Source organism: Condylura cristata, unplaced genomic scaffold (genome assembly GCF_000260355.1).
Source record: "Condylura cristata isolate star-nosed mole 26May11 unplaced genomic scaffold, ConCri1.0 scaffold00002, whole genome shotgun sequence".
Taxonomy (NCBI): domain Eukaryota; kingdom Metazoa; phylum Chordata; class Mammalia; order Eulipotyphla; family Talpidae; genus Condylura; species Condylura cristata.
This window is the reverse complement of record NW_004567103.1, coordinates 85,342,236-85,365,667: the sequence shown is the minus strand read 5'-3', so window position 1 is coordinate 85,365,667 and position 23,432 is coordinate 85,342,236.

The window sequence follows — 23,432 nt, the reverse complement described above, 5'->3', positions numbered from 1 at the left end:
GGCAGATCGATGAAGTACACTGTTGAGTGGAGCAGTGGACGAGAAACCTATGTCTGCTGCGCCATGTGGATCATCTCCAGGCCAGGGAGAGAACTCTCATTCAAGTGGCTGCTTGCAGTTCTGTCCTCTAACCAGTTGTGCCTCCAAGGAGGGCCAATATTTAAATTGTTTTAAGTTATATAGCAGGTGTTTTTACACTTGTCATGTATAAAAACACACTAAGTTCTATAATTTTATTACATTAAACTGAAAGTAGACAGTTCTGTAAGTAAAATCAATAACCCTTGATATTTAATACTTGCACAAATGTTTTAATTCACAGTTATTTTAATTTCATATATTATAAAATTTAATATAACCTATAGATAATGAGTTATAGACTCATGACTTTTATAAGAATGAGTGTACCAGGAAGGATTTTTCTCCTCTTTTAGAGTGGCAGATGTAGATCAAACATTGGAAAGATCTTTGGAATAGAAGTTTTATGTCTCAGAGGAACAGAAAAATAATATTTTGGATACTGCAATTGCTTTCCTTTATATACATAAATTTACAGTATTTTTCATCACCTAAATATCAATAACATACCCCTGAAGTAATCTAATTATGAGACTATGTCTAAATGTTTTTGTATTTCATACTTATTTCTATCTAACAGCTTCATGGGAACTATTTTACCTTGACGTCATAGCAGGTGCATTAGATAAGTGAGCTAGAAGTTGTATTCAACCATGTTGCTCCAGTTGCTGTAAAGCTAAAGTAATTAAGCAGGGTTTAGGATAAGACTCTGGAAACTCCTGATATTTATTACTATGTGATCTTACATAAAACCTCTACGTTGGCCCTCCCTGGTGGGGCAACCGGTTAAAGAACAGCACTAAGAAGCTAAAGTCACTTCAGCATGAGTTCTATCCCTGCACAGAGGTGGCCCACATGGCGCAGCAGACTACTCTTGACCCACATGCTGCTCCCCTCAGGAGTGTGCTTCATCAATCTGACTATTCTGCTCCCCAGTCTGTCTAAGGTAAATCCTCTCACCACCCCTGCACCTCTGGTCTGTACCCCAGTTCTGTATGCATAAATAAATTAATCATTAAAAAAAAAAACCTCTAAGTGTCTATTAGTCACCTCTGGTGGTGACAATTAGTGTATAGAGATCACATAAGCTTAGAATGACCACTGAAAAAGATCCATGTAAATAATTTTGGCACAATTCTTGACCTAAAATAGAATCAATGAAGACAATGACAAAAATGGCGATGGTGGTGGTGCTGATATTGATCTTTGTTCTTTCTAAAAGTGGTGCTGATAATGACATAGATGGTAATGACAAAGAATAATGGTGAGCAGGATGAGGAAAACAACAAGAAACTGATAATAGTTATATATGTGTTTTCCAAATAGTGAACCACAATGGCCTACATTTAATAAATATTTGTTTTAAGGAATTGCTTGCTTCAAGAATAATTTTTTTTAAGATTTATTTATTTATGCTTACAGAACTGGGGTACAGCCAGAGGTGGTTGGTGAGATGATTCACCAGTGACAGAGTAGGGAGCAGAACAGGTGGTTCTATTGAAATACATTGTTGAGGGGAGCAGTGTGCAGGTCAGGAGACGTCTGCCACACCATGTGGGTCAGCTCTTTGGCAGGGGATCAAACTTGTGCGGCAGTGGCTTTAGAGAGCTTTAACCCATTGTGCCACCAGAAAGAGCCCATGTTATTATTTTATTTTTTAACAAGGATACCATGCTTAGTATTGTCAAAACTTTTCTTTTCTTTTTTTCAACCTTCCATTAAACCCCTCCATGCTTATATCCTATCTGCCTCCTTTATCCATCCCCTCCACTCTTCATCCTATTACTCTGGGGAGCCGTGAACATTATTTTAATTTAACCAAAATCAAGTTAAGAATTAATTATTTGGGTTTGAATAATCATTATTCCAAAATGTTCGGACTTAGAAATAATTAAGTTCAAAAGAGTCAACTCAATATTCACCAAACTGAATGAAATAGTATTGAGAACAAAGATTTCATATTGGATTTTAGTCCCAGCTGAAAATTAATTTTTGTCAATAACAATGGTTACTATGAAGTTTCAGGAAAAAATCATTAAATATACTCTGTTTTTCATATTATGTACATAAATCAGGAATTTAACACTTTTTTGCCAAAAAAACAATTTTATTAATGCTGTATCAATTAAACCTATTCTAGAGTAAATATTTTTGCAAAAAAACATCTATTAGATAATTTAGTTTAATCTCTTTATATTCTGAAATAAAGCTTGGTAACTCTATATTGACTAGTCATTTTTGGTTGTTGTTTTTGTTGTTATATTCTTTCATATAATTCCTGGGAATAAAGTTGTTGTTTTTTTTTTTTAAGATTTATTTATGTATTCATATAGAACTCGGGTACAGGCCAGAGATACGGAGGGTGAGAGGATTCACCAGAGACAGAGCCGGGAGCAGAAAATGCAGATCGATGAAGCACACTGCTGAGGGGAGCAGCGGACCGGTCAGGAGAGGTCTGCCTCCCCATGTGGATCACCTGCGGAGGTTTAAGCTTCTTAGTGTTGTGCTTTTACCTGCTGCGCCACAAGGGAGAGCCCTAAAGTTGGCTTTCTATCAAGAAACAAGGTTAAACAACATTCATACTTACCTGGCTGGTATCATGTTCTTTCATACTTAGAAATAGTTATGAATACATGGAAAGATGCTGCAAAAAGTTATTGACTTTCTGTATTATATATTCATTCCAGCTTATATTATGATAACAAACATGTTATAAGTCCTATTCATATGTATATGGATAAAAGAATCACATTTTTCTTTGATGGCAGAAATAAGGGCAGATAAATTTTCTTTTCTTTTTTTCTTTTTGATTAAAATAGCAACCTATTTTTATTTAGGAAAATTTAGATACTGAAAATGCAAATGAAGAAAGAAAATATTACTCAAAATTACATTAACTCACAGAGTAGCCTAAATCACTTTTCTATACATATTTTAGCTAAGGTTAATTTGTGTGTGCATGTGTATGCTCACATATAATTAACATTTAATCACATCTTATTTTACTAGTCTCCTCTTTAGGAACATTATCGGTAGAACATTTAGAACATTTAAATTGCCACAGCCATAAATAATGAGGAATAATATATTTCTCTATCTTTTGCATAGATTCTCCAAAGTAAAATTTTGGAAAATAAACAGTTCAACTGTTTATATACAGATCTACTTAGTCCTCACCTATCACAAATATTCACAATATTTATACCAACTCACACTATAACTAGCAGCTTCTGAGAATGTTACATTACATTCACAATAAATGCACTAGCATTTTTTCTTTAAAGATTTATTATTATTATTATTATTTTTTCATACAGAACTGAGGTACAAGCCAGAGATGCGGAGGGTGAGAGGCTTCACCAGAGACAGAGTGGGGAGCAAAACAGGCAGACCGACAAAGTACACTGCTGAGGGGAGCAGCGGGCGGGTCAGGAGAGGTCTGCCGGGCCATGTGGTCACCTCCGGGCAGGCGGGGATAGAACTCATGCAGAAGTGGCTTTAGCTTCTTAGTGCTGTGCTTTAACCCTCTGCACCACCAGGGAAGGCCACACACTAGCATTTTTTTAAGTGTGCATTTCATGTTTATAAAAGACAACATACTCATGTTGTATACACATTTCTAAGTTTCTAAAACTGGAAGAAAGACTGAGGTAGGCTAGAAAACAGAACAGAAATTTAGAATTCCTTAGGATTGCCCTCTTCTATGTGTTTTGTGACCCTTATTTTCAAGCATCTCCATTATATGACAATTGGTTTTTTGGCTGTGCATTTTTTGTTACATTACATCCTTAAAAATGTACCTGGGTTTTCTCCCAGGTACATTTTTGCTTCCATTTTGAAAAGCACATTTCAGCCAATAATGTGACAGTCCTAGTTTCAATTAGTCTTAATCGAATCTAAATAAGCATAAAATCTAACGTGTGACATAAGGATCCCAGTATTTTCTCAATGTTGTCAACTTTGTATCCATTCTTTTAAAATAGAACTATTTGAAATGACTGTTTCCAATATAAAAATTTAGTTGATATAAATCTATGGAGCACTGTACCAAGTTCAAAAATCAAGCTCACATATGGCATTGATGACTCATCAGTCATTTTTTTCTCTTCCTTGATAGTGGCATAACTGGTGGCTGAAGCCAAAGATGGTTACAAGTGGTGCCCCTGGAGTGACTGCTAGTGAGGGATAGATAGCCCCAGGGAAAATGCTAAAAAGTGTCACATTTTGGGATGGATTTTCACTTGCTAGCGATAAGAAATATAAAGGACTGCAGAAGCAGCCCCAAGTTATTCAGTGTTTGGGATTCAGCATTTGAGGATTCCGTAACCAGGACTCAATGTTTGAGAATTCAGTCTTTTGAGACCTTCAGTGATTCTGATTCCAGGTTGAGTGATTTTGGACGCCATTGTACCTATGTTCCAGAAGTTTGATGTGGGCCTCCTACAACTGACTTCAGAGAGGGAAAGTACTGAGGCTTTGCAAGTAGCTGAGTAACTGAAACTCTTCCCAGTTTTGCTGCTGTTACAGCCCAGCAAAGACTGGGCACCTCAATGAGTTGGTGCATGTGGATATTTTTCGAGTGATTCAGCTGCTGCTGATGTTGTTTTGACTATCACTTGTCTGGTGCTGTTGTGCTGGGCATCTCCGCAGCTCAAGGAGCATCGGGAGTTGCTGGGAATTGGAACCCAGCTTATAGTCTGGCTGCCATGAGTTCCAATCAGGAAAACTCCATCTTGGACTTGTGGCCTATTGCTCAAGAGAGGAGCTCTGTGTCCTCAGTGGCGGGAAGATGCCATTTTAGCTGCTGTTGTTTAGAATTTGAAAAACTGGATACTGCTTCAGGTGAGATAAATGGCCATTTTTGGCCTCAGTAACTCTTTGTTTCTCCGTTTTGTTAAATAAACCCCATGGTTGTTCTCTGAATCTGAGTAGTCATGCAATTGTGCCTGAGGGTGAAAAACTCAGACAACCATGGGTAAACTATTTAGGCAGTGCCCTTGATGTTTTGTTTGTTTGTTTTGTTTTTAAGATTTCTTTCTTTCTTTATGTATTCAGAACTGGGGACAGGCCAGAGGTGCAGGGGCAGTGAAATTATTCACCAGAGAGACATTGGGAAGCAGAACAGGCGGATCGACCACGCACACTGCTGAGGGGAGCAGTGAGTGGGTCAGGAGAGGTCTGCTGTGCCATGTGGATTACCTTTGGGGCAGGGATGGAAATTGCACTGAAGTGGCTACAGCCAGCCTGCAGTGCTGTGTCCTAACCCATTGTGCCACCAGAGAGGGCCTCTGTCCTTGATCATTTTTAATGACAGTTGCTACCCATTATCAATAACAATACTTTATTTATCCAGCAGTATTAGAGAATGATATGTTATATTTTTGTTTTTGTTTTTGTTTTTTTCATATAACCTCACCTTTATATGTTAGGTACAAGAGTTTTTGATATTTTTTATTATTTTTTAATGATTAATTTATTTATGTATACAGAACTGGGTATACAGGTAAGAGGTGCAGGGGCAGTGAGAGGATTGACCAGAGACAGAGTGGGGAGCAGAATAGGTGGACTGATGAAGTATACTGTTGAGGGGAACAGCAGACAGGTCAGGAGAGGTCTGCCACACCACGTGGGTCACCTCTGGGTTGAGGATCGAACACATGCTGAAGTGGCTTTTGCTTCTTAGTGCTGTGCTTCAACCTGCTGCACAACCAGGGAGGGCTCTGTTTTTATTATTTTTGATGATAACATTTACAAATGCACATTTACTGTTTCTCTACTTTAATAAGTCTTTTTTTTCTCTATAAGAATAGCAAGGGATTTGAGGAAATATCTGTATTTAAAGTTAATTACAGATTTCTGTTTACCAACTTTGTGTACTTGACATGTTGTTCAAATTCTTTAAGACCTTGGATTCTTCACCAATTAAAAGCAAAAAAGTAATGATCATTTTAATAATGTTGTGAATATTAAGTGAAACAATAAATGTAAGAAACTTAGGGTGGTCATTTACATATAGTAGATGGTCAGTAAACATAACTGACTCCATATTTTTATCCATGCCCTCTTATCTATAAATATTAAAATTCATTGACACGTATGAGTGTTCTTATTTAAGACATGATAAATTTTGCCTGGTGTTGTAAAAATGAAAGATAAAAATGTTCAGTACTCACTGGCCATAGAAGAAAGTTAGTGTAGGTACCTTGCGGTGGGACAGTGGGTTGGAGCTCTGCACTATGAAACTAAGCCAAGCCATAGTTGCTTCAGTACAAGCTTGATCCCTGGCCCCAGAGCTGACACACATTGCACAGCAGGTATCTCCTGTCTGCTGCTCCCCTCAGCAGTGTACTTTGCCTATCTGCCTGTTCTACTCCCCACTCTGTCTCTGGTGAATCCTCTCACTGCCCCTGTATTTTGGTCTTATCCCATTTCTATGCATAAATAAATAAAATCTAAAAAAAAAAATAGTGTCGTGATAGAAGCAAAAGCATAATTTCAGGAACTTTGAGAGAAGCAAAAACTTTACCTCTATCCTCTTTGGGCTTTCCAATAGACCTAAACATTAAATAAACACAAAGTTAATTAGCAAGGAGGAAACAACAAATTATTTAACATAAATTTTATATAACCATGAGATTCCCCATTAAGGGCATGAAGACAAAAAGTCCAAATTTTGCAAGCCCTAAATGTTTTTGTTAACAGGCTGAAAAAAGAAAGACAATAGTAGCAAACAAAGAAAAGTATATGAGGATTTTTTTTTTAAGATTTATTTATTCATGCACACAGAAATGGGGTATGAGAAGACTCACCAACAACAGAGTGGGGAGCAGAACAGGCAGATCAACAAAGTACACTGCTGAGGGGAGCAGTGGGTGAGACGGGAGAGGTCTGCTGTGCAATGTGGATCTTCTCCTGGGAGGGGATCAAACTCACACTAAAGTAGCCACAGCTTGGTTTAGCTTCATGGTGCAGTGCTCCAACCCACTGTGCCACCAGGGAGGACCCATATATGAGGAAATTAAGAAAATAAAAACATTATTTTAACAGATTCTCTTTGTAGAGAATATGTTCTGCTTTGATTCCTAAAGATTTCTTTTTTTCTTTTTTTCTTCTAGTACAGAAAGGTACTTTTCACAAGAGTTTTAGCTATGGATCTCAGGAAGTAAAGGGAGGTTAGGACATCCTTCTTAACATCTTCAGGTTTTCTAATGTTTTGAGCTCAAATTAATCTTTGTGCCCAAGTGGTATTTTAAAGTGATATAGTCTTCCATCTTTTACTATAATAAAGTAAAATGCAATTTTCCACGAGATAGTTTCACTGGACTCACACATTTATATTTATTGATTCAGAACATTCTTAAAAGATTAGGCATAACTTCCTGAAGAGAAGATTAAAAGTGGTCCACACTTGCCTTGTCTTTACCCCAGCTGACCTTTGAAAGTAGTGAATGTTTTAATCTGCCTCTGCAGAGTTTTGAAAACTATCATATCATGCTTAACATGAAATGTTAGACTGGAGAGGAGCTCGCTGAGACACCTGGTAAACCTTTGTTCTATGTTCTCTGGAAGGATGGATGTGCTTATACAGAAACAGAATAACATCACCTTTTAGGGCAGTTAATTCAGTGCTTCCTTTAAATAGCATCCTACCTTATTCCACCTGGAATACTGGAAAAATAGGTGGGGTAGGTCAGAGATGTCCCACTTTCTATTAAAATTGTCCCTCATACTACCTTTAAAAATAATCATATTATCTTTGTTTTGATGTGGATCCTGTGTTACATATCTTACATGAATTCTTTACTTTTTTTCATTCACATAAATATTTTTTGCAAAATAGTAGCAAATCATTTCACTTTCCACATAGGAAAGCTGAAACTCAGAGACATTAGTTTCTTGTTCAAGGTGACAGAAATATCAGAATGTTGTATTGGTATGCTGACCAAAGCATCCCTATATTTTTTGAGGATAAAATGACAAATAGACTGGTAAATTCTTTAATACTATTGGCCTACTTACCAAGAAAAACCTATTTAAACTATATTGCCATAATTGAACAAGGTATTTAATCAAAACAGTATCAAGAAATTCTATTTTAAGGGATTTTGGAGACTATCCCAATATGAGGAAATAAAATTATTTTTCCAACTTCCCCCATGCCCAAAGTAAGGAGAACAATCTAAATTTGTGAAGACTTAGGAATGGCATTTGGGAGGTAGTGTATTAAAATAATGCATTTTGTGTAATGTTTGTAATTTGCATTTTATAAGAACCTGCAAAGTGTTTTTTTTTTTGCCACAAAAGAACAAAAATATAGGAATATAGTATTTTTAAGTCAGATGCTTTTATTATTCAAATAGAACAGAGGAAATAAATAAATTATCCTTGTATGAATATTTAATGTAAAAATTTCATTGAATATGTATTAGTTAGACCTATTTGTAATAGGCTATTCAAAGGTGACAGACAAATATATAGAGTACTTAGTAAAATTGTGTTTTGAAAAATTTGCCTACTTATGGCAAGACTATGAAAGTGACCTTATGGGGTACATAATCTTCTTGGTATTAAAGAAATTATCATGTGCTGAAAATATGTACCTATTTCTCTATCAACTTATCACCTATCTATCATCTATCTAAATGAAAAGCTATTGCTCTAGACTATGGAAGTTAGAATAGTATCACTGTAAACAACAACAGGTTTTGAGCTCATTTAAGCAATTTGAAATCAGTTGGAGCTATCCAACCATGAATATTCTCTGATGAAAAAGACACCTCTCCATGTCTGGTTGGGCTTGAATCAGGCAATACTGTCAATCTGTGTGTAGTTGAAGAAGAGGTTGAATGAAAGTTGACTGAAAATTTATGGATAAACTACATTCAAATTCCCTTTTTTGCTTAAATAGTCTATGATTTTTGTGGACATTTTATAGTAAATGTTTTCTGAGTAAGCAATGACGAAAAGAAATATTGGGGTTGGATCACATGCTCATTGCAAATTTAAATTATTACTATGACTGGTATGTTAGTTGACAAAAGGAATTAATGCCAGGTTGAGTAATACTACAGTTAGGAAAATCCTTCAAACTTGACAATTTGTGTATTCAAAATATGACTTTTCCTCCTGAGTTGTACTATTTTAATTGAGAATTCAACATATCAAAAGTTATTTGGTGAATTAAGTCAGTATCACCTTTCATTAAGTGAACTAAAGAAGCACAATACTAGATTTGCATATGAAACAGATATTTTATTTCTCTCTCTCAAAAACCAGTATGCTACCTGCTCATCAAGCAGTAATTCCTGAATTTAACCTTTAATTTTGCATCAGTCTAACCATTACTTTTTATTACTCTTTTAGTGGTAAAAATAGGGTTTAGATTTAAAGAGCATAAAGAAGTAGAGTGAAATGCAGGGCACTTAGATTTTTATGGGAAAAGAGGCTTTCAAATGAATATTTCTCCCTTCAGCTAAACAATAGTAAGATAAAGTCTCTACAAATGAAAAATTAAAATAGATTGTCACTTGTAATGAGGTAAATTTTTATAAAGTTCGATTTTATTTAGTTGTGCAACAAATATTTACTCAATATGAAATATATGTCAATAATTCTGCTGAGTTATTAGATTTTTTTCTGGAATAGTTGGAAGATAGACACAGAATTTTGTGCCATGCTACACTAAAGGTACTATATGGTGCATGGGAATTGTAGACTTAATTGCAATCCAGGGAACTTGATGTGAAAAAGAGCATTATTGAGATTAAAAAATAAATACAAAGAAATAGATAAATGAATAAATAGATAAATAAATAGAGAGTTGACTAATATAATATGAAGTTCATCTGAATCGTAGAGATCATGAAAAGTCATGCTAGATATGAAATAGAGTAAATATAGTCAAGTGTAAAGTAGCAAAATTAAAGTGATTTCTCTGTAATGCAGCATCACAGCTGAGTTTCAGTGCTTTCTGTCATTGAATGTCAAAAAGTTTAAACAAGAGCATAATAATGACACAGGAGATTTACAGTTTTTTTTTTCTTGCATTAGGATGAAGAAATATGAACTATCTTTTAGTCTCTCAACTCTATTTGGTCTTTTTCTTTGTTGACAATATACAAACACGATGTATAGAAATAAATCTATCATCGCAGGGACTGTGGGTTGCCTGTTCCAAGCATAGTTGATACAGCTATTGTATTTATTGCACCAGCAGCTTAAATGGAAGGCACTGTGAATGCCAAGTCCAAGTGTGGAGGGTGGTCAGGAAAAAAAATATGACATATACCTGTAGGAGAAGAGAGCCAATCATCAAGCAGGATATATGCTATTCTACAGCTAAGCAAGAAACAACCTCAAGTAACCTGACAGTAAATAATGCACTGCTAAGTAGAACTCTGACGGTAGCATTGCAATTGGAGTTCAGGTTTTATCTAAGCATATCCAGGCCATTGGTATGGATTTTGGCATGACTTGTTGCATGTATTTCTGCACTATAGAGAAAAAAAAAAAAAGTCAAGTGTTTCCTGAAGTACCAATCATAGACTCTGATTAATGTGCTATTCTAAGTATATTGACGCTCAACCTGTTTTATAGCCTAATTTAACAGTACATAATGGGCAATCTTATTCATACCTCCCACCTCCAAGAAGAGAAATGATGAGATTAATAGTAATATTCAACAGCTGGTCTACCTCTTACTAATTGTGCAATGTCACTAGGATGCATGCAGCAGGCTAGAACAGACTGTATAAAGAGTGTTAAGTTTATATTGTACATCTCCTGGAAAGTTTCATGGGAATTATTTGCCCAGCTGGTTTTCTAGTTTCTGTGACTGACACATAAAGTAATAAATGATTATTCATGTTACAGATGGAGAGGTTCAGGCATAAAAATAACCGCTATGTTAATAAGGAGAGTGATTGTTTAGCAGAAGCCCCTATTATTTTACTAGTAAGTTTTCTAGGTTTTCTCTGTAGTTATGATGTTACTTTTAATAAAACTCAAAACCAGGCACATGTGCAGATGAAAGGCATTGTTGGTGTAAAAAATGGAAGCTATGTCTACCTGAGGTTCAATATCTATCGACCCTTCGTGTACCCATTCAAAGCCAAAAAGAATTAAATATTAATATATAAATATGCATATATAAATTAAAAATGAGTCAATGTACTGTATATCTTCAACATACCAAATAAAATACAAATGTGATTATGTCAAATTTTCTGCCCTTGAAAGTTGTATGATCTCATTGATTTGATTTGTCTGTTAGTTGCTATTTTATTACACTGTGATTTAGGTACTAAGGTCATTATTAAAAAAAAAAAAGTGACAGGCTATCTGAGCAGCTTCAGTGTTAAGACTTAATTCCAGGCCTTGCGAATTTGTTCTCTTCTTGGCCAAGGTCCCACTGGCAAACATGCTCTGCCAGATCCTCAGCCATTCCAAGTATCATCCTGGCTTGATCCCCTTCTTTGTATTCACTGAAACCAGAGATACTGGAGCCCTGCTTGATGTCATGTGTCTAGCTTTAGTCAATCCAGATGTCAATTGTAATGAAAATAATAAAACAGAAACTGAATCTCAATGATCAGTACAAGTTCTTTTCAGTGAATGCAGATTACAATAAACAAACAAAAAAAGAAGGCCCAGACTTCTAAGTGAAAGATTTCACTAGAGGGCCTCCCTGGTGGCCTATGGACTAAGTCTCAGCACTATGAATGCAATGGCCTGTATTCAATCCCCTACCAGGTAGCTGGGTAGTAGACCTCTCCTGTCTCAACCTCTGCTCCCTTTAACAGTATATTTCAGTGGAGTAACTTGTTCTGCTCCCCACTCTGTCTCTGGTGGATCTTTTCACTTCTCTTCCTCACTCCCACACCTCAGGTCTTTACATCAGCTGTTCTACTCAATACATAAATATTTCACTATAAAGTTGCTTAAAATGAAAATCTTCCAGTAGCTATCCTCACAATTTCCCACTTAACCAAGAAACAATTCTCTCAATACACAAAATCACATAGTGTATTGTATTGGGGTTTATACAGATCAATATCTAAATTTGAAAAAAAAATAAAATATGTATCCGTTGTTATGGCAGCTTGTATTCTGAGATATCACATACATACATAATTACACACACACACATTTTTGTTTTTTGTTGTTGTTGTTTGTTTGTTTGTTTTTGGTATGTTATGTGTTATTAGAAGAACCTAGAAAGACCAAGACTGTGTAGTCTGCTGTCTGGGAAATTCTCCTTATTAATTGGATTACCACATTTCACAAAGCATTTGTGTCCATGGTCATGGTTGAGATCATCACATGACACTACTTTGGTTCCTTCTGGTTTATCATCAGATGGCCATATCTGAACTGAGAAGGTAAGAGTTTAGAAAAGTTAAGGTTTATTATGTATCTAAGTCATGATCTGGAGAGATTAAAAAATTCAGTAACTGTAATAGGTATATCAAAACAGAGAGGTAATTTTGACTCCAGAAAGTGATGGGAGCAAACCATAGAGGTCAGAGTTGATTGCAAAGGAGAAACCAGTGGAGAAGAAACTGCAAGTGTGAATGCTTTTTAGTGGAGCTGATTAAGTGGGCTGGCATTGGTCGAGGTAGAAACTTGTATAAAAGGCAGAAACTGTGAGGCCGTATCTAGAGAAATAATCAAATATTAAGATTGTCTTAAAAACTTGGTCTTCCATCATTGTTGTCAATAACGAAGAACTGTCATACAGAAAATGAAGCATTATAAACTAGAATCAATGTGGAGCAAATATTATTCTGTACCTTATAACTTTATGGATATGGTGGAATACTATGCAGCTATAAAGAAGTGAAACTATCTGCAACTAGGTTAAGCAACTTGAGGCAATTATGGCAAGCTAACTAAGTCAGAAGGAGAAAGAAAACTACTAGCTTACTTCACTCGTAGGAAGTTTGACAAAATACATTGAGTAATTTTAAGAAATATTTCCCTCTGACTTTAGAGGAATCAAACAAACATTTTCTAAAGGTGAGCTCTCAAAATTCTCAAAATATACTTGCCTCCCTGATTCTCCAATACCAGCTATTAGAAGTTGATGCCCTGTTCAAAGTTAACATGTTTACTTCTAAGTATTCTCTTAATCTGTGCTCTATTAAAGACCATCCTGTTCTCTGATAATGCATTCTTGGAGATTTCTTTTTATTTTTTTTTACTATAGTTAAGTAATTTATATTACCATAATAATAAAATCAAACCAGTATACACCTTCTTTGTACACATCATGCTTTGATCTAAGATTTTATAATGACAATTTTATTTTCCAGTTTATATTCTAACTGCATTTTATAGAACACATACTATTGTATCAATTTATTTATCATCATTATTAAATAATTTAATTTTAAGAAACACCATCCATTAGACCCTTTTCACCCTTGTTTCTACTTTCCATCATGTTCCTTTCTAGTAACCTGAATGTTGTTGTCAGAAATCCACACATTTATTATTATTATATGTGAATTTGCTTCATTTCCTGATATACCACATTTAGGTAAGATCAACTGGACTGTGTCTTTCTTTTGATTTAATCCCATCAAGAGACTTTCATTTTCTGTAAATGTCAAAATTTTACCTTTGTACAGCTGAGTAATATTCTTGTATGTGAGCATGTGTGTGTGTGTTTGGGGTGAGGGTGTATATCCATCTTTCTCTGTTCATCTGTCAGTGGGCACTTAGGTTGTCCTCAGATCTTATTCATACATATAAATTATAAATATGCTTTGTTGTTTTCTTTAAAAAAAATTTAATTACAATAGAAAAGTCCTGGCATTCATTAAATTCTAAGACCTTTAGAACCTCTACAAAAAAACATAGGAGTGCCTGTACTTCTTTGAGTTAGTGATTTCCTAACGCTAAGAGAGATACCGATAGTGAGATTGATGTAGTAATTCTGTTTTAATATTTTTTGTGGCATCTGCATAGCCTCTGTACTCTAAAGATTAAAGCTGTGTCATGCTACAAGTACTTTCCTCACCTAAATCAAATATGCATGTAGGAGGAACATTATCCAACTCTGCTTTAATATTTTCAGATTCTTTTGACATTTTGACAAGATGATTTTCAGTCATGATAGAGACTTTCTTCAACAACTCTGCTAAGGGCAAAAGTACTAAAAAGAAAGAGGAATTGAGTGGGATATAATGTGTTGACTCAGGAATATTGTTTGATTTTTAAGTCTTTATCATCCTTAACCAGATTTTCACCCCCAAGAATTTAGTTTTTATGTGTATATCTTAAATATGAATTTGTATATCTTAAACACTTGAGTGTGGCTGTATACACACACACATGTATACACATAGACACACTCATTGTGAGTAAGCTTTGACATTTTCTTAAAAACTAAAATTCAATTACAATACAAAAGTCTTATTATTCATTATATACTAGGACTTCTGGAACTTGTGTAATATTATGTACATTCTAAATCAAGAAAAACTCCAAGCTTCCCTTTATATGTTAAACTATTGAAGTTACACTTATTATGGTTTAGCTGAGTGAAAGTAACCCAAAGGGAAGGTAGAACTGGTGAATTAACACAGAGAACCAGATAGAGAGTAAGCTGAAAGTCAACAGGGAGCTAAAAGGCAACCAGTGAAAAGTGAACTATTTTAGCAATGAGAAACATATACAGAATTTGCAGTGGGATCATGCTGAAGTCCAACTTAAAATCAGGAGGCAGTATTCACTGAGCTCTTCCATGTAGCACAAATTGAAGCATAATGATTAGTTTAACTTAGATATGAGATTGCAGTCACTTAAAACAGAGTAAAATAAACATATTCATCCATGATTGTAATTCAGAATTTTTTCTCTGCCTAGAGAGTGAGACCTGACTTATATCAAAAGACAGGGGAAGTATGTTGATTTCATTCTTTTTATTACAAGTACAGTTCCCTGGGGCAGGGCCAGCTGGTGAAAATTCATGTGAACTGGTGCTTTATGAGCCCTTATTTACAAGGCATTAATAATATATCAGAAAGACAAAGGACTACTCCAAACAATAAACTCTAACAACCCTGAACCTTGTAAAGCAGTTCTCTCCTCAGTCTCAGTCTCAGTAGAGTTTCCTTTGGTTGCCAAACTTTCTTTCACTTATTCTGAGTGAGTTTGCTCACAACTTCTTTCCCATGAGAATACACTTACTTCAAGATTTTGGATTTTGTTTCAAAACCTGAATAGTCTCGATTCAAATAGTTTTTTTTTATTTTATTTTATTCGTGTGTTTTTTTTTGTTTGTTTGTTTGTTTGTTTGTTTTTTTTACTGTGAAACTGCTTTCTGTGGACCAGCCTTGTCTTTTCTTAGACATGTGACAGGAGTGTTTAAAGGTGACTCAGGAAACCACAGGCTAAGTCATACGGATTTTCTCGGTTTGAAGGACTTTTTGGTCTTTTAGGGGAGTGATTTGTTAAACAAATAGCTTTAGCTAAGCCAAGAAAATGAAAAAAGGGCAGAGAACTAGATTTAAAATGACCCTGTAGGCAGAAATGAAACATTTTAAGGTACCAATGGGCATTTCATATGCAGATTAACATCTTTTTTTTTTTTTTTTAAGATTGATTTTTTATTCATATGGCCAGAGATGTGGAGGGTGAGAGGATTCACCAGAGACAGAGTGGGGAGCAGAACAGGCAGATCCACGACGAAGTACACTGCTTAGGGGAGCAGCGGCGGGTCAGGAAAGTTCTGCCATGCCATGTGGTCACCTCCGGGGCAGGCGGGAATCGAACTCATGCGGAAGTGGCTTTAGCTTCTTAGTGCTGTGCTTTAACCTGCTGCGCCACCAGGGAGGGCCCACATCTTAATTTTTTTAAGTGAACATTTTTAAAACATAGATGCCTTAAAGATTATAAAAATGCCTACATGATAGGCACCTATGAAAAGGTTTGAAGAACATTGCAGTGTTTCACAGTGTGAATTTGAGTACCAGAACTGCTAATTTCCAATCACAACTTGAATGTGGTTATTTACTACTTTGTTCTTGTTATCTTAGGTCTTAAGCAAGAATATCTTATATTATGATTGTTTTTTGTTTGTTTGTTTGTTTTTGACAAGTTGTAATCATCCAATAGGTGCTGGCTGTGTTCTTCTTAGACACTTTACATGTTGCTGTTGTTCTGAGTATTAGGGCAGCTAACTGCCATGTTCAAAGCTAAAAATCTCACTGTTCTGCTTAAATAATTCCAATGTCTGTATACATTAGTGATGCAGCGATGTAGGACTTGTATCTCTTTCTGTCAGATAAGCTCTCCCATTTCCTTCATATCCTCTAGATTAACAAACTTTGTTTTCTTATATTCCAATAAAATAGCATCACTAGGAAGATAACATGAAATTGTTGAGCACCAAAGTGATGGCAAAATCATGCTGGTATCAAGCAAAACCTCCAGAAACTTGTGTTACAAAGATGTATATGTTGACACTTACCCACTCCCTCTTCTACACCACTGTAACTCTAGATAGATGCCTGCACAATGCCAAAGAACTGGATGGTGGTCTTTCAGGTACAGTCCACTCTCCTCCATTTGTTGGCAAATTAAACTACCCCCTTCTTCTCAACCTCTTCTTTCTTTTATTGGCCAAGGAAACCAAGACCAACATTCAGTATCAATGGTGAATGAGTCAAAGAGAGAGCCATGTGTAAGTTTTGGGCCAACTGGTTCTGTCTTTTCAACAATATGGCAGAGTACAAAGGGAACTTTGGAAAGAAGCCTGAATGGAAATCCCACATAATCCACTTAGCAACTATGTGAGATCAGAAATTTTGCTCCATTTCTCCTAGATAAGTCAAAATAGGGCAAAATCTGTCTGCCATGACAAATATTAGTCATGAAAAGGATTAAATCAATTATCCTATGTTATAAGAGTTGATGAAAAAATACTATGGAGACTTTTTGAAGGATTATGCTTTCCTTAATAACTTTCAATCTGTAGTCCTAAACTTAGTAAAGCCCAAGGTTTCTGAAAGAGCTTCCAGGCATTCTCATTCTTGGACCTCCCTGACAGTGCAAGGGGTTAAATCACAGTGCTGTCAGACCTTTGGCAGCCACTGCTATGTGAGTTCTATCCTATGCTGCTGGGGAACTAACCCACATGGGCACAGCAGACCTCTCCTGTCTCACCCACTGCTTCCCTCAGCAGTGCATTTCCATCAACCAACCGGTCCTGCTCCCCACCTTGTCTCTGGTGAATCTTCTTACCCCACAACTCCAGCCTGTACCCCAGCTCTTGTATAAATGAATACAATTCATCTTAAAAATTTATCATTCAAGCCATAGCTCTACTTATGAATATTCTGTGATTTTTGTCTTTAGTAATCCAACTATGTGGAAGAAGTGACAAGCATCGAGCTTGTTAATACCTTACTAAGAAATCTGTTCAGTTTTATGATAGTACTGTCATTTCTGAAGTTAGTGTGGAGTCCTTGCGTTCACTCTGGAAAAGGTTTCACCAGAGCTCCCATTTTAGTGCAGTGAATTTCGCCATGAGACAGAGGCTCACTTATATTTCAAGAACAGGTTTATTAGAAAAGGGACTGGAAAGTAAAGGTCATTTGCACAGGCACCAGGAGCAGCATCTGGCTTTATCATCTTCTTTTGGTGGGGAGGGCTCATCATTGTGAGAATTCAGTTGCTGATTTTGGATATCTATGCAGAATTTGAAAATGACCTGAAATTCTAAGATGGGCTCCATCTCCTTATCTTTCACCTTTTGGGTATGAGCTCTAGACACTGCCCTCAGCAGTCTGCTACCTACTTGGATCTTCTAGCTCTGTAATCCAGACATTGGTGCCCGAGGATCTTGATTTCTATGGCTGTGTCATTAGCTGTGCTAGTCCCCTCTATCCCCAACTCCCTGTGAGAGTCAATGCCTCCTTTCAATTCTTTCCTCCATCAGTACTTTTTCCCTTTCAATTATTATCTTACAATGATCTACTTACAATTACCTAGACTTTAATATGTTTTCCTGCATAAAATCCACAGTTTCAATCATATAGCTATATTCCACACATATTTATTTTGGAGGGAATAAGTCAATTATAAATCTTATTCATATCTGAGAAAAAATAATTATGCATAGTGTTTATTTGGCATAAATATACGAGTAAACAGCATTGTAATTCCAGTTTCTTTTGTAACAAGTTGTTCCAGTAAGCAGGTGTGAAAAGTTGACGTAAGTGGAGACTTTTTTTTTTTTTCATTTAAAAAGATAGGTTTATTAGGAAAAGGAGACAAGAGAAGCACCTGATTAATCACAGGTGGAGAGATTAGCTGCCAAGTAGACATTTAAAATTGAGCCAGGGTAGAAATAGCCAAGGAATTGTTTTATGCAAACTGGGCCAAGTCACTGGCTAGGAGAACAAAATCCTATCTAAACGGACAGGTAAGTGGCAACCTTTACATACTTGAATTTGATGTCACTTTTGGAGTTAGTGGTTTTAGAGTACAGGCTCATTGACCTCACGCTGGGAAAGGTTTCACCAGACCTCACTTTTCAGCGGCATGTGGGGAATTCCCCAGGGGATATTCTCCACGAGACAAAGATGTTGGTTATGTTTAAAGAACAGGTTTAGTAGGGAAAAGGACAGAAGAGTAAAACGACATTTGCATGGGCACAAACTGGAAGGAAGAACTGTTCCAAAACGGGCAGATTTGTTGAGAGAGACTTGCATGGTTACAGGTGGGCGGTATTGAGAAGCATGGCCTCAGCTGAGGAGTTCAGTGCAGAGAAGTCCCTGCTTGGTGCAGGTCATGGGCAGGCAGGAGACTGCTGCCCTGCAGAGGGAGAGAGCCGGTGGAAAGAAGCACCTACATAGTCACAGGTAGACGGAGGACTGTTGTCTGAGTCAGTGCAGATACTGCACTAATATTGACTTCTTGGGAGGAGCTCACTCCTAGTGAGTCTAGGTTTGTTGTAGGTTTTTAATAAGCTATACAGAAACTGAAAGGGACAGGAGTTTCCACAATGGGCTCTTTATCATTCACCTGTTGGGTCTGTGCTCTGGACACCACCTGTAGCAGTCTGCTACCTACTGACATCTTATGCTTTGCAATCTAGGCTTTGGTGCCTAAGGATCTTGGTTTCTATATGGTTATGCTAATCCCTTCTACCCTCAACTGCCTGTATGAATCAGTCTTATGATGCTTCCTTTCTATCCCTTCCTCCATCATATTTAGTTCTCCCCACCTTTTAAATTGCAAAAGGCCTGTCTGGTCACTGATTCATCCGTGATTACATTCTCCTTTCTTTCTTTTATAAAAAAAAAAAAAAAAAAAAAAAAAAAAAAAAAAAACCTCTTCATGACAAGTTTTGGTTTTCCACTTGAATATGTCTCCTATGAATTCTAACATTTTAATCCCAAATAAATATGCTTTGACTTCTAAAGGCCTTCTGAAAATTTAGGTTAATGCAGATCTGTCCCATTCATATTCATAGACATAGTTAAATACAGGTACCATAGTTGTTAAATCTTGAGATCTTTGGTAAATCTAAAATGTAAATAGACTCTGTCATAAATATATAAGCAGAGGGCAAAAGTTTATCAAGAGCATGGTGCAAAAAGATAAATTGAAGAAAATGATCTTATTCACACAGATAAATGGGTATGGCAATAACATGTCCTATTTCTCCTGTTAACATGTAAAACCTGAATGAAGTAAGATCTGAAGTTTCCATGAGTTTATTGTGTTATTAGAGGAAACAACAGAAGCAGGAACTCACACTCTTAAAGGGGCTCATGAAAATACCCACTAATAAGCTTGAACACTGGGAGACCAATTATTACTTGGTTGTTTTTCTCTTTTTTATTGTTCATTTCCCACATTCACAGGACTATAATTCAGTAATGGAATAAAAGGGTGTGCTTTTGAAAGATTTTTATTAACTTTTAAATCATTTAATGGGGAAGAAAACCTAAATAACTAACCCTTTATAAGAGCAGCATGGGGTTTGGTCACAGAAAATTAACTTGGGAGGGTTAAATGTCATCCCTTTTGTTATTTACATCCAGAGAGTACTTAAAACATACAGCAGAGAGAAGAACATAAACTTTGGATTGGTTTAGAGTAGGCTATGGAGTCTTCTTGACTAGTGACATGGAGAATGATGCATGGTGTCAAACCACTGTTCTAAAAGATGACAATGACCTGGTAAGGTCCTTTGGAGCAGCAAATAGCAGCTACTCTGGAGTAGTTCCTCTACAGCCTCAGGCCTTCTTTCCTTTCAATTCTCTGTCCAACCTATACTGTCCCAGAGGAAGTGTTCTATCAAAGGGAGATCAAATGATATGTGTGTTAATGGTCACCCCCATTGTTATGAGTTCCTCTGATCTTAGCCACAGAATGATACTGCAGATAGGTAATTACTCTCTGTCAAGCTTTAGCTACAAGCTTACCCAACGGATGGCAGATGTGAAAACAGGTCATGAAGCCTAGATGTGGGGGACAAGAACAAGTCTTTATTATGAGGCAGCAGGAGACACACAGATAACAACAGTGGCAGCTACAGCAACATGCTCCCCTGCCCTCAGGCTCTGGTTGAAGTGATGGTCCCATGCTGACCAGTGAGAGGCAGTGAGAACCTATGAGAAATCCCATTCCTGCTCTAGAGGAGCCCTATATATATAGCTTTTATATATAGCTTTTATATGATTTGTAGATAAAGCCAGCACAGGGCTTAGTTTAGGCCTAGTCCACAGAAACGTGTTCCTGATGCAAACTATACATCAAAGTTACATATTATTTAATGACTTTCCCTACATGCAGACCACATCTCAAGACTCCATTTTATCTACTAAGCCACCAGTGCTGGAAGATCACAGTGAAAAATAGCCTAGAAATGCTGCGTTTTCCCACAGCCCCCACACTCACCTACCACAGAGGGATAGAACTAAAATGAGAACCAATGCTTTATTTGAGGAAAGAACTAAAGTGTCATTGGAGATAAAGAAATTTAATGATAGGGTATCTTTAAAGTATATGATACACAAATGTGCATCACTAAAATTTAGGTACACAGTTTTTAGGGTTATTTTTTTAATGAAATTAAAGATGTTTCTTGTAGAAATGCCATTTGAAAATCATAAAATAAGGGTTTAGGGTACTTGCATTGTATTTCCCTGACATCTACAATAACTAATATGGGAATTCATTATCAATTTTAGCTTGACAAGCAGTTCTGCAATCTGTGAAAGATATACATGGGAAAGAACTAGATAATTCAGTAATGTGCTTTGACTGTATTATACAAATGAGACTTTCATTTCCTGTCTATGTTTAATTTATGAACAGAAAAGTTACACATTACTTTGAGATTTAATGTGAATTTCCTCTATCATTTCCCCCAAGAGATGATTATAATAAGCATGATATAAATAAAATTTCTATTTCAAAATTTCAGGGTCATCAGAAAGTTTATTTTAACATAGTATTTTATGGTTTTATAGAAACAGTAATTTTAAATGGAAGGACAAAGTTACAGTGTAATCATACTTCTGCTATTTAGTATAATTTAAACTGTCTCAATTTTCTCATCTAACACATGAGTATACTGATACGTAATTACTACTTTTGATAATAAATAAGAAAATATGAAAAGTGTCTGAGATAGAATAGTAGTTATTTAATTAACTGATTCCAAGTGGCTCGGTAAATATTAATGAAATTTAGAATATGTAATATCTATTCATCCATTTAATAACTAGTCCTTAAAGAAATGCAGACTTTGATATGATGAAACAAATTTTTTAATTATGTGTTTTGCATATATTAAAATATTAAAAACCAATTTGATTTTTCAGTGAGGGTAAAGATCTTTGGATGAAGTAAGAAAAGTCTCTAACAAATTGTGATGAAACAACTGGATAACCCCCTGTAAAAGAATGAAATTTAACACCATCCTTGTGACACATGCAAATGTTAACTCAAAAAAAGAAACACTGCCTAAGTATAAGAAGTAAAAAGATAAAACTTCAGTAAACAAAGAATAAGAGCAAATCTTCATGACCTTTGACTTGCTTATGACTATGACCTTTGACTTGACCTTTTGACTTACTTATGAAATGAAAAGCCTTAAATAAACAAAAACAAAAACAAAAAAATTAAATGAAAAAAAAGTACATTATAACAAATGAGAAAAAATCACCTAAAAATAGAAGAAAATACTAAAATACTCTCAAATAATGTATCTGATAAGGTTGCCATACTCAGATTATCTAGATACTTTTCATAGCTCAATAACCAAATGACAGTCAGATTTTTTAAAAAAGGGCAAAGCCATGAATATGCATTCCTCCTAATAATATATTAAAATAGCCACTAATTGTTTTTAAAAGGCTTTATAATTAAGTAATTAGAAAAGTGAAAAATAAAAGCTGTAAGAATTCAGCACTTTGTGATAATAAAATAAATATAACAGAAAACAATGTCTTAATGCAAATTCTACCACATTGGTGGTGGAAACATAAAATGATTTAGCCTCTGGGCCCTCCCTGGTGGCACAGCGGGTTAAAGCACTGCACTAAGAAGCTTAAGCCACTTCCGCATGAGTTCGATCCCAGCCCACCCAGGAGGTGACCCACATGGCGAGGCAGACCTCTCCTGACCTGCCCGCTGCTCCCCTCAGCAGTGTACTTCATTGATCTGCCTGTTCTGCTCCCCACTCTGTCCCTGGTGAATCCTCTCACCCTCCACATCTCTGGCCTATACCCCAGTTCTGTACAAATAAATAAATAAATATTTTTAAAAAATGATTTAACCTCTGTGAAAAACTGTACTTGTTCATCAATTTTTTAAATTTGTAATTATTGTTAAGACACAAAAATTTGAAAGCAGGTACTCCAACAAATACAGACACATTCATAGTAGTATACCTTATAATAGCCAACTAGTGGAAACAAAGCAAATGTCAAAAAAGTGAATGGATAAACAAAATGTTATATGGAGATTCAATTAAATATTATGTAGTCAGAAAAAGGACTGACTACCAATATTTGCTAGCATGGTACAATGGACTTAAAAATAATAATAATAAAGTAATTGGGGGCCTTCTTGGTGGTTCAGTGATTAAAGTGCTATCAAACTATCACCAGCCACCATGCCATGAGTTCTATCCCCAACCAGGGAGCTGACCCACATGGTACAGTAGATCTCTCCTATCCCACTTACTGTTCCGCTCAGGAGTGTATTTCATTAGATTCAACCATTCAGTTCCCCACTCTGTCTCTGTGAATCTGTTCAACCTCTCCACACAACTCTGGTCTACACACCAGTTCTTGTATTAAAAAAAAAAAAAAAATAAAAAAAAA